The sequence below is a fragment of the Ascaphus truei genome, chromosome 4 (assembly GCF_040206685.1).
Source record: "Ascaphus truei isolate aAscTru1 chromosome 4, aAscTru1.hap1, whole genome shotgun sequence".
Classification (NCBI taxonomy): Eukaryota; Metazoa; Chordata; class Amphibia; order Anura; family Ascaphidae; genus Ascaphus; species Ascaphus truei.
The window spans coordinates 225,374,402-225,390,603 of NC_134486.1; the positions used below are offsets into that span (position 1 = coordinate 225,374,402).

Below are 16,202 nucleotides of genomic sequence, written 5' to 3' on the forward strand. Positions count from 1 at the left end.
CATGAGAGCTTACAATCTAGAAATTGTATAAAAGTTCTATGAAATGGAATGATATACAGTATAACTGTTACATTGTACAGTAAATAAGAAAAGCATTCTAGTTGTAAAAAAAGGACCTAACTTTTTTTGTGTTGTTATCATATCTAGATTATATTAGATGTGTTGCTGTATAAAAACTACTATACTAAAGCATTTCCCAAGTACTGTAGCTACATTTTTGTACTGTGACATAATGAATACTCTGCAATAATTGAAATCCTGCTATTCTTAGTTAATTAATAAGTAGAACATTTATTATTAATATCCCAATATCCCATACAAATAACTAAACGTAGATCTCTAACATACAGCTAGCCAAAACTCGTACATGTAATAAAGATTAAAAGTAACTGTCAAGAGGGGGCGTGTCCAGGAAGTCGACAGGGATGGTTGTGAAAGGGCAACCTGCGCAGGGGGTCACAAAGTATTTCACCCCGCAAAAAAGTGCCGATGCGAGTGCAAGGAACCAAGATGGCGCCAGCACTACGAGTGCACGTGGGGCAAAACAGCAGGCACCAAACCGGGACCAAGAGGCAGACACACAGATCCCTGAAGTGAACCTCACTAGGGAATATATGCAAGAGCTTATGACAGAGATGCTGAGAAAACTCCATATATCAATACAGGAGGATCTGAAGGCGGTTGTGATGGAACTCAGGCAAGATATCACAGGCCTGACGGAGCGGACCTCAGAGCTGGAGGCTAAACTTGAGGAGTCCCTGCAAGCGTAGACCGCAGCAGATGATGAAATATTCAGGCTAGGCTTGGAATTAAGCAGCCTAAAAGACAGCCTAGAGGACCAAGAGAAGCGCGACAGACGCCAAAATATAAGGATTTGCGGTATCCCTGAGGCTATCTCCCCGGGTCAGCTAAAGCCCTACCTTATGGACTTGTTCACCTCGCTATGTGGGGACCTAGACGAAAAGGAGCTAGAAATGGACAGGGCCCACTGCGCCCTAGGCCCACGGTCAGACGACCCGTACCGTGCAAGAGATGTCATAGTACGCATGCATCGGTATACCACCAAAGAAAGGCTCATGCAGGCCAGCAGAGCAAAGGAGCCTATTAAGTTCCAAGATGAGACCTTACAGGTATACAACGACCTAGCAAAGCTTACAGTGAGCAAGAGAAAAGACCTGAAGCCGCTAACCACACTACTGAGGGACAATGAAATAAAGTACAAGTGGGGCTTCCTGTTTAAACTTGTCGTGAATAGAAACGGAAAGTTTCATTCCATCAGGCACCCCTCAGAAATGCCCCGTCTAGCCCGTGCGTTGGGCCTGCAGTCCCCGTCAGACTGGCTGTCGGAAGCATCAGAGTCCCGTGGACCAGAGACGGATGAACAACCTGTCAGAGCCTCAGAGAGGCTAGCAGGCCAAAAACAACAAAAATCTAAATAAAGTTAACTTACCTGTGATTTTCTGTTTCTGGTTACCTGTTACAACCCCGTCAAACTCGCCGGGACCAAGTCACATTGACTGAAGAAACTGCAAGAACAAAGAGAAAACTACCCGAGGCAGACAGCAGCAAGGAACAAGACCACACAGACACCACCCAAGACCCGCGACAGTCGTGGGAGTGGGGGCGCAGCCACCGGGAGAAGACTCGACCCTCACTCCCCACACGTCCTCCAGGAGCTCCCTGCCTGCAACGCCAACGACCAAGGAGAAGATTGATGCAATCGCCAACCCGCCCGAGATCAACCCGAAACGCCGGAGCACCTGAGCATTGCACACAGCAGAAAGCTCAAAGCCAAGTCATGCAAGCTACGGTCGTGAGTGCCGACGGAAAGGGAGATCGATTGTTTTTTTCCCCCTGACTTTACCAGCCTCCCTGTCGTTGCGCTTTCCCGTGCCGGACAATCGAGTTGGGCCCGCGCCAGAGATCTACCCGCGCGGCCCACATTGATCGCGGAACCTTGCGTATTCCCGCCAGAACCTACGGAACCGTGAGTACTTTAACCTCCCAAACCCAGCCCGTAACACGGGCGGGTGCTGTCACCGTGAGTAACCTATGCCGCGAAGAGAGACAATACTGTGAAAAGACGTGCAGACTGTATAAGCTCACAGCCTCCAAATAAACACACAAATAATATATACGCTTCTTAAACGTTGAGACACTTGAAAAATGTACTAAATGATTATTAATAACCTCTGTGACAGTCATATTCCCCCCCCTCCTCCCGCGTACCCCCCCCCTTCTACTCCCCCCCCACCCTCACCCCCTTCTAAATGTATACGTGTAACACAACCCCAGGTCTCCCTACATCATCCCTGGTTACTGTAAAAGCCGAGAATCTAAGCAGCAGAGACCACCACCCAAACCAGCCATATCATGACGTGCAGCTGCCAAGTCATGTATCACTGTGGTATTCAGTAATGTTATGTATTTTGATATGCACATGTCCTACTGAAGAAAAGGTTGTTTCAGGGACCCATACCTATTCCTTCCCCTCCCCCCCTCTCTCTTTCCCTCCCCCCCTCCTCCTCGCTCTTTCCCTCCCCCCCTCCCTCCTCCTCTCCCCTTCCATCCCCTCCCCCCCTCCCTCTCCTCCCCGTGCCCTCCCCTCCCCTCTCCCCCCCCCGACTTCCCCTACCCCACCTCACGTTGTTTAGGTCAAAACAAGATGTGAGTCAAGTGCAATACGAGTCTCTCTTTCTGTATGTATATGGTGTAAAAGACCTTCAGATTTTCGTATACCTTCCCCAGTTCCCGAGAGGTTCCCCCTCCACACACCTTCAATAGAACAGTAAAATCTGAGAACCTCAACAACAGAGACCACCACCCAAACCTGTCATATTACGATGTGTAGCTACCAAGTCGTGTATCACTGTGGTTTTCAGTAATGCTATGTATGTTGTTATACACATGTCCTACTGAAGAAAAGATTGTTTCAGGGACCCATACCTTCTCCCACCCCCCCCACCCCCCACTCTCCCCCCCCTCCCCCCCTCCCCCCCTCCCCCCTCTCTCTTCCCCCCCTCTTCCCCTCCCCCACCTTCCCTTCCCGTGCCCTCCCCTTCCCCCCCCTCTCCACCTCCCCCCCTGACTTCCCCCTCCCCACCTCACGCCACCTAGGTCAAAACAAGATTTGAGCTAAGTGCAATACAAGTCTATCTTTATGCATGTAAATGATGTAAAATGCCTCCAGACTCTCGCGTACCTCCTCCAGTTTTCGAGAGGTTCCCTCCACACACACACCCTCAATAGAACAGTAAAGGCTGAGAACTTCAGCAACAGGGACCACCACCCAAACCAGTTATGCTACGATGCCCAGCTACCAAGTTATGAACCACTGTTGTAGTCAGTTATGTTATGTATGTTGATATACACAGGTCCTTCTGAAGAAAAAGTTGTTTCAGGGACCCATATCTACTCCCCCCCCCTCACCTCCCCTCCCCCCTCCTCCCTTCCTCCCCCTCCCCTCCTCCCTTCCTCCCCCCCCTCCTCCCTTCCTCCCCCCCCCTCCTCCCTTCCTCCCCCCCATCCCTCCTCCCATCCCCTCCTCTCCCTCCCCCCATCCCTTCACCTACTCCCCCCCCCACCACCCCCCTCCCTCTCAAGGGGAACACACAAATACCCTTAAATATGAACACTAAGGCAAGAGGGGAAATCCCCAGTTCATCATACTAGAGGGTCTGGACCCCTCTGGTACGCACGCACCGGCCGCCGATGCCGGACCCACCCCCGAAGGGGCATTTTGCCCAGACGCTGGCCGCCCATTGGACCGGCACTACGGTACAAAGGTCTCAAGTAGACCTGATTTCTTCTGCTCTCTATCTGCTGGTTCTGTCCCAGCAGACTCTTTCTCTGTCTCCTCCCCTTTCCCTCCCACCCCTCCACCCTCCTCCATGGTACACTAGCTCAAGAACCGACATAGCACAGGACGTCCACACATGTTTGCTGGGGCGAAAACTAATGACTATACCCCTAAAGCATGACCTTCCAGGTGGGAAAGGAAAGGTCACACGGTCCATTATAGCACAAAAACCAATGGCTAACCCAGCCGCAATTAAAATAATCTCCCTAAATGTTAAGGGCCTACAGAATAACAGGAAAAGGAGGCTGGCCCTCCAAGACCTCAAAAGATCAGGGGCGATATCATCTTTCTGCAGGAAACCCACTTCACATCCCAAGACCCACCAAATCTATTCAAAAAAGTGTTCCCAATGAGCTATTTTGCATCATTTAGTAGTAAAAAAAGGGGAGTAGCTATTCTACTCCGGCAGGGAACCCCATTCAATCATGTCAAAACAACAGTGGACCCAGAGGGTAGATTTCTAGTGGTATACGGCTCACTAGCTGGTACAGCGATTGCTCTGATCAACATTTATGCTCCCAATGAGAACCAAACCGAATTCCTCACAACAGTTCTCGAGAGCATTGACCTGGCATATTTGTCATCGGTACTGGTTGGCGGAGACCTGAATATGGTCCTAAACCCTGCTGAAGACAAATCATCCAACACGGGTCGCCCCCATCCAACACTCTCCCAACAAACAGGGAAAGATTTAGGGGATTATAAAAGATTTCTCACTAGTGGATGTCTGGAGATCCCAGCATCAAGGCTAGCGGGACTACACCTTTTACTCAACACCTCATCAAACCTATTTTTGGATAGACTATTTCCTGATAACTAAGAACATCCTAGAGGTGGCGTGCAATTCGGACATAGGCCCAATTACGTGGTCTGACCACGCTCCCATCAGTCTAACTTTATCGGTTCCATTCACAAAATCAAACTCCTATACATGGAGATTAAATGATTCTCTGCTGAACCATCATGAGATAGAGAAAGAGGTCAAAGCCTCACTCAAGGATTACTTCTTCTTTAACTCTGGATCAGTCACCTCCCCGGCAACCTTGTTGGAAGCCCATAAGGCCTCAATCAGAGGGAAATTTATCTCTATTGCAGCCCACAGGAAAAAGGTCAAATTAAAATTAATCAAAGACCTCACAGAAAATATAGTCAAGTTAGAACAGTCACACAAAAATAACCCATCCAGGAAAATATACAAACTACTAACCACTGCCAGACTAAAATTAAAACAGGTCCAATTAGAGGATGTAGAGAAAGCTCTAAAATGGACAAACCAACTAAACTATGACAAAGGCAACAAGGCAGACAGACTCCTGGCCAGTAAATTAAGAGGAGTGCAGAAATGATCCCAAATCACAGCAATCAAGAATAGGTCTGGGGAAATACAATATAATGTCAAAAGCATAGCAGCAGAATTTACCAAATTTTACACCAAACTATATAACTTGAGATCTCACAATGGCCAATCCGAATCAAAGGCGGCGGCGGCCAAAAAAAATATCTAGAAAACTGCCATCTTCCTACACTAATGGAAGAGGAAAACGCGATACTCAACGCGGAAATATCTAAAGAGGAATTAGAGACGGCAGTGAAAGTATTGAAGGTATCAAAGTCCCCTGGCCCAGACGGGTTCACAAATGTGTACTATAAGAGATTCTAACCTATACTGTCCAAGCATCTACTGAAGATGTTCAACTTCTTCATGGAAGGGAACCCAATCCCGACCTCAATGTCTCTAGCCAACCTAGCCATAATCCATAAAGATGGAAGAGACCCGATGCAATGTGGAAGCTACCGTCCAATCTCCCTTTTGAACAATGACCTCAAATTGTATAGTAAAATACTAGCAAACCGATTGAACCCCATCTTACCCAGGCTTATAAATACATCAAGTTGGGTTTGTAGCAGGCAGACAAGCCTCAGATAACACTCGGAAAATAATCAACATAATAGACCATGCTCACCTTACAGGAACCAAAGCAATCCTACTAAGCCTAGACGCGGAGAAGGCGTACGATAGAATTGACTGGTTGTTTTTGGACAGCACCCTACGTAAATTTGGATTCAAAGACTTGTACCTAGAGGGTGTCCGTAGACTTTATCAAGATCCCTCAGCAACAGTGAAACTCCCAGGGGGTAACTTACAGTGATTCAATATTAAAAACGTCACCAGACAAGGATGCCTTTCATCTCCTCTCCTCTTTGCACTGACAATAGAACCCCTGGCTTCAAAAATTTGAGAAAACGTAAGCATACAAGGGATAAGCATCGGAAATAAACAATATAAGATATCGTTGTTGGCAGATGATATAATTCTAACACTATCCCAACCCCAAATTTCCCTCCCTAATCTCCAAAAAGAATTGGAGAACTTCGGAGTAATCTCTGGATACAAAATTAATAGCGACAAGTCTGAAGCCCTAAACCTAAATTTATCAGAGCCAGAGGTGAAATTACTGAAACTAAATTTTAACTACCGCTGGGGTTCCTCATACATTAAATATCTAGGAGTAAATGTATCCAGGAACTACCAGTCCCTATATCAAGCAAATTACCCGGCCCTATTCCGGAAAATTAAGACTGATCTAGACAAATGAACAATTACCAAATTGCGTGGATCGGGAGAATGGTCTCGGTCAAAATGAACATACTCCCCTGCTTATTATACTATTTCCAGACCCTCCCGGTCCACATCCCTGGCATAGAATTGAAAAATATACAGAAGCAGGTCTTCCAATTTATATGTGTATACGTAGAGATTGACGCTCATACACGTGTATGGACTCACAAGCTGTATATCAACATATAGATAGATGGGAACTTCAATAAATCATTCCACCACTGTGTAATACAGAGTCAAGGGGGGACATATACATGGGACCTAGCAGTCAGTCAGCATGACTACCGCAGATATGGTTTACCCTGCTTACCCCCCTTAACATATACACTTCCCTAAATAGGGACCAAGGTAACAATAAATGAGGGCTACTGCCCATTACCTTTCCATTAAGTGTATAGGAATACGAAATCCATCCAGGTGAAGTTCCACTGCGTGCAGTCCTGATAGAAGGAACCAGAATGTAGAGAAGCAAGGAGCACAGCTGGGTTAAAAATCTGCAGGAAGGGTCCTGTAGAAAAAATGAAGGGCACAACTCCGTTCTAAAACTGAGGGTGGTTTATTGAATAAGTGCACAGGGACAGAAACACAGCCCACACACCGACATGTTTCGTCCCACGGGACTTTATCAAGGTGTCACCTTGATAAAGCCCATGTCGGTGTGTGGGCTGTGTTTCTGTCCCTGTGCACTTATTCAATAAACCACCCTCAGTTTTAGAACGGAGTTGTGCCCTTCATTTTTTCAACAGGACCCTTCCTGCAGATTTTTAACCCAGCTGTGCTCCTTGCTTCCAATTTATATGGCAGGGTAAAAAACCAGGATCGCCAGGTCAGTTCTGCTCGCGTCAAGGGGGAGAGGAGGCCTTGGAGTTCCGGACATACTAAGATACTACCAGGCCGCCCAACTTAGACAGGTAGTAGTATGGAACGCTGAACCAGACCAATATTGCTGGTTAGATATAGAATCACAATACACTGGGACGCCTTCCCTGCCAGCTTGTCTTTGGTCCCTGAACATGGGAGATACGTTACCTAATAAATTTAGCCTTGGGTCAATGAGGCATACATGGGAGATCTGGATGAAAGCTAAATTTAAATTTAAGCTCACAGACACCAACTCCCAACTCATCCCAATCTTTAAAAATCCTAAATTCCCTCCTGGCTGTGAGCCCAGACAATTTGACCAATTTAAATCGAAAAACATCAGAGCAATTGCTGACCTTCTGAGCTTAGGGGAATTCCTGAGCTACCAAAGACTAAAAAGCAAATACGAAATCCCTGAACTAAACGCGTTCAAATATCTCCAGATTCGGCACTTTTTACAATCATTATCCCCAACATTGGAATTTCCCACCCTCACTAGGTTTGAAAGGCTGTGTAAGAATACTGCACATCAGAAAGGCCTTATAACGCAGATTTACGGTGAAATGGAGACAGCAACAGATCCCCCTACCCATGACTATATGCATAAGTGGGAGGCGGAGCTGAATATAGTTATAGACAGAGAGGACTGGGAAAGAATATGGGAAGCTGCCTCGGGAATTTCCATACTGCACCGACACACTTTATTCGAGCAAATACCCAGTATGTACCTGGCAGATACCTGGAATGCGCCGCTCCTCACCTCTGACAAGCCCCGTTGCGTTTGCCTTCCCAGCCTGGGTTCATGCCTGGCTGACGGGCGGCTGATCTGTTAAATGATAATGATTAGGATTTAATAGGCTGCAATGCTTCGCGTGTCTACCAGATGGCATAAATTCATGAATTGTAATGCAGTATATATATATATACTGTGCAGTATTGCAGCCAGCGGGAATAAAATGCTTCAATCCCTGCTTGGAAAATACCTCAATGCACTCGGGCAGAAAACAGTCACAAACCTCAATACACCCGGGTATACCCGAATTCGTGGGACTAGCCGAGCTCGAATAAAGTGTGTCGCCAGTGTATGTACCACGACTAAAGAAAATATATACAAAATACTGTTCCACTCGTATTTTACCCCAGTCAGATTGAGACAAATCTACCCTCTGGCCTCCGATTTATGCTGGAGAGGCTGCGGACAAAAGGGAGACATGGCCCATATTTGGTGGTCATGTCCAGAGATTCAGAAATATTGGTCAATCATACAAACTATACTAAAAGAGGCCACAGACCTCACCATACCCATTGAGCCGCTAACCTACTTGTTGGCCAGGCCAATAGAGATCACTGACCGCCCAACAAGAAAATTAATCTCCTTCATTCTTACAGCGGGCATATGTGCGGTGCCACCTCGTGGAAGAAGGTATCGCCCCCCTCCAAGCAAACAGTGAAAAAAAGGGTCCACGAGGTAATGCTCATGGAAAAACTTTCAGCCTTTCTGAAAAGATTCACAACGTCCTTTTACAAAATTTGGGAACCATGGCTTGTTCAACCCACAGAATAGAAGGCCCTGTCCTCAGAAAACAAAACACATGAGGTCGATTAGCAGAGGAAAATACTTCCCGCCCCCCCACCCCCCTCTTTCTTTTTCTCCCTCTACTCTCGCTTTCTCTATTATCTCTCCCTCGCCTGCCCTCCATGGTCTGCTAGTAGGACCGGAGCCGCAGCGAGACTGTTGGTGTAAAGGGAAAAAAAAAAAAAAAAAAACTGTATTAGGCTAAAGAAATGTTTTAATGTTTGTACTATGTCTAAATGCCTAAAAAAAAAAAAAAAAAAAAAAAAGTAACTGTCAAATTGTATACGTTAGTCCAATAAAAGGCATTACAAGCACAAAAGTTGTAGCCTTCGGGTAATGGGTTTACAGTTAATAATTTTATGGAAATTAAAGTGTTTTGAGTATTTTCAAATAACAAGGAACATTTTTGTGCTTTAAACGTTTTTTTCTGAAGATGGTACTGCTATGGTCTGTCTGTTTTCATGCCCATTTATGTCTCTCTGATACTTTCTTTCTGTTTTTGTTAAGTGTACAGTAAGTTGAAAATATGGTGTAGGCACATTAACATTTTCCCTTAATGCTGTTTTAAGGCATGAAGCTAGAGAATAAAGACTATTTCTTCTTAAATATCATGTTCTCACAACATTTTGATGATAGTTCACATTCCTAAGAATTGGGCCAATTTCCCCAGAATTTAGCAAACACGGTAGTATATATAGTAAAGGGCCACATAAATTTAATTGACTTTGAATGCTTTGCAAAAACCATTTTGCAATGCTTGCTGATTTCTGTTTACATTTGTTCACATAGAAGAATAGAGCGAGAGAGAAAAGACCCCCAGCGATGCCACTCAAAGGATATCCAATTGTTGCATATGTATACTTTCATAAATTCCCAGACAGCATATCTATTGAAGTTATCCCACGGAGTCCCTAAGTAACGTTAATAACACTGCTCACTCAATAGCCTTTGCATCAGGTTTGTCTTATGAGATAGCAATGATGTCGTTATTCCATGCTCTGTGTTCATACACCGGTGAGTATATATAAACAATTTTTTTCTCACTTTGTATGCCATGGGACCATGGATGCAGTCGGCGTGCTCATACCGATGTTTGAGGCGACAAGGAGAAAAGTTTGGAGGCGGTGATAAAGCGCGAGGTGTCGTGTGAAACGCGTAAGAGACAACTTTCTGCTGTTTTGTACAGATAGAGCAGCCCGGTTTACACTTTTTTTCGAAAGCAGTTGCACCGCCTCAAAACTTTTCTCCTTACATTTGTTCACAATAAAAATTGGCAAATGTCATCTCTATGGTGAAATTCAGCTTAAATTCCATACATGTCTACTAGAGAAAATATTACTCTTTCTGGTGGAAGGATATTAAGGGACCTATTCAGTAAGCCACTTATCAAGCCCTTATCGCCAAAAATGCCTACTGCTATTCAGTAAGCGGTGATAAGTGGGTGATAAAAGACTGAATCGCCCCCAAAAAATTGCTTATAAAAATTCACTGAGGCAGCAGTGATAAGCCACTTATCGACGCTTTTCAGCTTGTTCATAAATTCGCGCAATTCTAGTAGCAGTGATTAGGCTATGAACCCCTATCGCCGCTCTAGAATGGTGATTTTATCACAAAATCCTCATGCCAAAAAAAGTTGGCGTGAAGGTGTTGGAAACCTGCAGAGAAGCGGCGAGATGGGACTTAGGAAAAAAATGATTTTTTCCTGCATAGGATTGGTGCCGGGAGTCTCCAGAGCAGATATCTATTAACATTACCATCAGAGACCCCTTGTATGAATCCTATGCAATAAAAATACATTTACAGTAAAATTCATTACCTAAGGGATAGCCTCAGGGACCACTTACTTCCCAAGATACAGGCCCCGTTATGGGGTGCTGGTATCTCCTATGGACTTAAATGTCCACGTCACGTGACCGTGGGAAAAAAATGCATAGGAGAAACAGGCACCCCATAACGGGGCCTGAATCTTGGGAAGTAGGGGGCCCCCGAGGCTGAAACCAATGCGGTTCAGCTCAGGAGACCCACTGCTCATCTAAACTATTAACAAAATTAAAATTTATACACATACATTTCGCGCGAGATATGCACAGTGAGAGACGGCTCTCTCAGAGCAGCTCTCTCTGCAACAGATACACCTCGCCGGGTAAGGCTTTTTCAGAGGGTCGTTCATCAGATCACCGGCTAATCGCCGTTTTGTGAATTTTGCTATGATAGATAATCAAGGCTTTCTGAATACCGTGATAGCAAAGCTCATAAAAACGGTGATTTAAATGGGCCGGCGATTTTTTTAAACGAACTTTTAGTGCATGGGTCCCTAAATCAGAGCAGTGTGAAGATAAAAGCAAATCTGACGTATGCATTATCTTCTGTTTTATTGACAGATGTTCTCTGTGGATGGAATTCCTTTTGGAACTGAAAAGGCGTATGCAATTAAATTGAAACAGAAGCTGGTAAAAAAAAAAAAAAACACATTAAATGTTATTGGAAAAAATGGTGTGATCTTTGTATTGTTCATATTCACATTACTCAAGTGTAGCTTATTTTTTAGTTATGTAGCTGGAGAGTTATGTCTCTATAGCTCACAAGTGTATTGAGGTTTTTTTTTACAGTGTGTCTAAACATAAAGTAACATGGCGTATTGTATAATGATGATACATATCATAAAGCACTTTTTACCCACTTGAGCTTGGGTTGCAACTAAAGTTGACAATATACAGGCATATCCCGGTTTAAGGACACACACTTTAAATACCCTCGCGAGTAAGGACATATCGCCCAATAGTCAAATGACAGCTCACGCATGCGCCTGTCAGCACGTCCTAATCAGCAATACTGGCTCCCTACCTGTACCGAAGCATCGATTAGTGGGGAAACTATAGAGCCTGTTACAAATGCGTTATTTACATCAGTTATGCACGTAAATGATGATTGCAGTACAGTACATGCATTGATAAGTGGAAAAATGATAGTGCTTCACTTTAAGTATATTTTCGCTTAACATACATGCTCTGGACCCATTCCGTACGTTAATACGGGGTATGCCTGTATGCAGAACCTTGTACTCTCTGACATGTTGAATGTGTACAATGTCTTCTAACCTACAGCAACATTCAACATGAAATACCCATCAGCTTTGCATATGGTGTTGGAAAAGTGATTATAGTTGGAGGTATAATTTTTGGAGACCTCCAATAATGTAAACTGTTGCCGGTGTGAAGTCATATTCAGTACCGCTTCATTTTACAAACTTCATTTTAATACAACATAGAAGAAAAAAAACGTATTGTGTTGTCGAAACAGAAAGAGGAAGAAGTTAATCAATAGAATACAATATGCTATAAATTCCCTGTGCAGATTTGACATAAATGCTGTTTACATTAGCTACGTCAATCAAAACTGATGCGTCCTTCGGTATCTGTAAGTAACAACCATGTATTTTAGTTTCTGATGTGTATAAAGGACAAAAAGAAACAAGAATAAAGTCTTACCTGACACCCTAGAATGCATATGTTCAAGTACTGAGAATCCACAGGGTAAAACAGAAAAAGGAGAAGTACGGATGTTACCAGATTACATCACAAAGTGTGAAGGGAATAACCACTGCAGCATGTGACACTATTTATGCTGTGCAAATGTGTTGGATAAATAACACAACATATTATATTGTCTTTAATAATTTTTCTTTTATTGTAATGCACAGCACACAGTACTGGAAAAAAATAGTTTTTTGACACAAGCCTCTGTCCTGAAGATCTTATAATCTAATTGTAGTGTTTGAGGCATAATCAAATTTTGGTGTTTAATATTTCACCAGGTCAAACTGTGTTTATGTGTTTTAAAGGCAGTTATATTAATACTAGGCTACTCATTTACTTCTAATACTTGATTTTTAAAAGCATATTAATTATTTAGCGTTGGATGAATATATATAATAATAGCGCATTTCGCCCCACCCTACGGAAGATATGGCGACTACGGTGTGTGGTGCATTACCTGTGGCTCACAGAAGGCCTGAACCTCCGCTGCTGGGAGCCTGGGGTGTACCTGATTCTTATGGTGACATCGCCTCCACCTGCAAGGGGTCCTGACTTGGTGGGATGAACCCTTACTGGAACAATACTAATAATGCACGCACACAAATATATGCTAACAACCTTTACTGAACACAATAATATTGGTACCCTGTACCACACAGTAATATAGACCCCAACCTGATACCAACAGTGGGTGTCCCACCCAAAGTGTTGGAGATAGTGCTAACCCGTGGAGTGGTGCTGCATATGGTTAGGTAACTGTCCGGGGCTCCAGCACCCGGGTATTGCAGAGTAACAAAGGGGATCCGTCTGATCCAACGTTGTCGTCCGCGATGGCGTCCGCCTTCACGTGGGGTGAATTCCGACGTGGATAATATCACCTTACCATTTTTACCGTTTAGCTGGTCTGGTCCCAGACCACAGGCCGCAGTCACCGCGTGGCATCTCACCTGTGCTGTACCTGATTATATTCAGCTACTGGAGAAAGGTCCCTGACTATGGGCTTTCCCAATAGCAGCCACAAGCTACAGTGAGTCGGGGCCTAAGGGGGGACATCTGGCCTAGTCCATGGGAGCACTGCTCCCTGGACACTACCTACTCCTCACAGGTCCCTCTTCCAACTCAAGTGGCTTTTCTAGCGCGCCAAATATATCTTCTTCAGCAGGGGAATCGTTGCAGTCCCAGTGCCTTCTGGGGGCTGTAGTCCCCGCAGAGCCCTTCTACCTAATGGCTGCCGCAACTACTCTGTTTTCTGCGCATGCGCGAGCCTTGCGCATGTGCGGCTACGCACAAGATGGCGGCTCCCTGCAACAAACGCCGCCGGGAGCCCCGGCAACTCGATCACCAGACCACCCTCCAATGCGCAGCCTGCATCTCCTCTGCACTCTGCGGAGGTTCCCCCGCTATGCGGAGGTAAGCGGGGAGCCAAGGGACCGATGGGGAGCCCAGAAAGGGAGACCTGGCTACATACAATTTTACCTTCCATAGCTCCACCAATGTATGCAGCACTTTACGCATAAATTTTCAGTCAAAAGGAGTTCTGGCCCTAAAGATGTGATAGGAGTATAATGTATAAAGCATGTGGACCCGGACTGTACAAAATATTTTAAAAAGTGTGTTAGAACAGATCAACATTCACTGTGGAGCTTCTCTCAAAACAAGTGTACAGTGACATAGCAAAACCTTATATACCCTTGCCCTCAATGCTGTGAACAAGAAAAGCATGGCCTATTGCCAGGACAGGTGCTGCTCACCTCTGCTGTAGTTGCTAGACAACCAAATCTAACAGCACCAGCTAGCTTTGGCCTCTGAAGCGCCCCTGAATAAATGTGAATACAATATTGTGTGGGTTGATTAAAATGCAGACCGGGTATTATGTGTACGCGCACAGAGCAAGTGTCATGTGCAATGAAAAAGCACATAGAACGATGTACAAAAGTGTATGTAGTATCATGCCATAGCAAAAGTGTTATGGCTCAGTAACATGTTATGTACTGCACATATATAAAGAGCAATGTTGCAGGAATACAATGCGAGTCCCAAAAGGAAAGCACTAATAGTGCGCAAATTAGCATATGTAAATGTAGCCATGTCCCTCTCTTACCTTTGAGCTGCAGGAGGGGGACGGCTATTGGGGCACCTTTGGTGGGGGCTGCGGAATGTCGGGAGTTACGCGGCGGGCGGTAGTAGGGCGATCCGGTCACCGGAGCTCATTATTGCAGGCTACAGCCACCTTGGGACTCCTCACGCATGCTCAGAGCCTTCCCAGGTCCGGCGGCCATCTTCGTACAACTCGCGCATGCACTGGATAGCGCAAGCGGTGGCCATTGCGCAATATATCCGCAGGGGAACTACACTCCCCAGCATGCCCCAGGAGAGCAAGTCACGCGGTGAGGCTTAGCCAATAGGGTTGCAGCTAGCTACTGTGAAGATTTGGATACATTTCACGTACTTTGAGCCATGCTTGTCGGTTGGAGCCCGGACAGACAAGGGGAAGGTAGGGTCTGAGTTTCAGTGACACTCAGACTAGGCCACAGAACCCTCCTTGGGTCCCAGATAGGCTCCACTCACGTTTAATTTGTGGCTGCTTCAGGGAAAGGCCCCAGATAGGGACATTCCCCAGTAGCCTTATAGTGATAGGCATCAATGAAGACGCCACGCGGTGATTATGGCCTGTGGTCTGGGACCAGATCACCACCAAGTACAGAGACCTTTGAAGGTGGGACACTCCTACTGGAGACCACCCAATACTGAGGCGATCGATATATCATCCCTGGCTCCCAGAGGCGGATGCTTAGGCCTTCTGTGAGCCAACAGGTAACAGCAGTACCGGTAGTCTCTTTAGCCAGGGGGAAAGAGGGCTACATAACTATAGAAAAGAACCCTTAGAAATCTTAAGATTGGCTGTCTAAATTAAAAAAAACAGTTAGACAAATACAAAGAGGACCTCCTTGCTTTAAAAAAAAACTGACTAAGGTGATTGCAGGCTATAAGGAGCACAGGGTATATCATTGACTCCTAGGGCTTTCAAGATAAAGCTTCCACTTATCAAACCAACAGGACTGTGGGTACACCTAGAAAGAGATTTCTCAGACATAGGACACAGAAACAGTTTAATGCCTCCGGAGACACCGCTCTTAGCGACTGTCATGGGAGACCAGTACACTTAACACCAGGATCACAGACACCCGACAAGGCAAGAGGTTAATTAAAATAAGTTTATTTAGACCGAAGTCGACAGACACAGCATGTCATTATATCATGAGAAACTTTGTATTTTAATCCAGCTGGTGCTTCAGAGGTTAATGATGCAAACAGTTAGTTAAAAATTCAATATTTGGAGTTTCTGACTCATCATGAATCTGTGGGAACTTCAAATGGGCTTGATTAAAGCTGGGTGCTAAAAATACAAAGCAACGGTTTATGGTACTGTATGTTACACCTTAACCAGGCTTAGTGTTAAACTGATATGGTCTAGAGATAAGGACATATGTTTTGCCAGTGATTAGTTCTATGACATAAACAAAAGTTTTTCAAAGCATTCTCTGGAAGGGGTCTATGGGTAGCCAGGGGCATGGCTAAGAAAGTATTAAACCAAAGTGCCCCCCCGCCCGGCTTCCAGGACCCCCGCACCTCCCGCCCGGCTTTCAGTCCCTCCCGCCCGGCTTTCAGTCCCCCCTGCCCGGCATTCAGTCCCACCGCCCGGCATCCAGACCCAACACCAGGTTTCAACATCCTCCAGCCCGACCCCCC

The 16,202-nt window shown here is 45.3% G+C and overlaps 1 protein-coding gene across 6 annotated transcripts in view; it reads right to left on the reverse strand.

Moving 5' to 3' along the window:
• IPCEF1 (interaction protein for cytohesin exchange factors 1) overlaps positions 1-12,465 on the reverse strand; it is a 246,559-nt gene extending 234,094 nt beyond the window's left edge. For 5 of the 6 annotated variants that reach the window (XR_012801047.1, XM_075596933.1, XM_075596936.1 and 2 more), the window contains exon 1: positions 12,405-12,465. The gene's annotated coding sequence lies outside the window, so the exon portion shown is untranslated. The remainder of the gene's footprint in view (positions 1-12,404) is intronic. The other variant, XM_075596932.1, reaches the window with a different exon arrangement.
• Between the last annotated feature and the right edge of the window lie 3,737 nt (positions 12,466-16,202).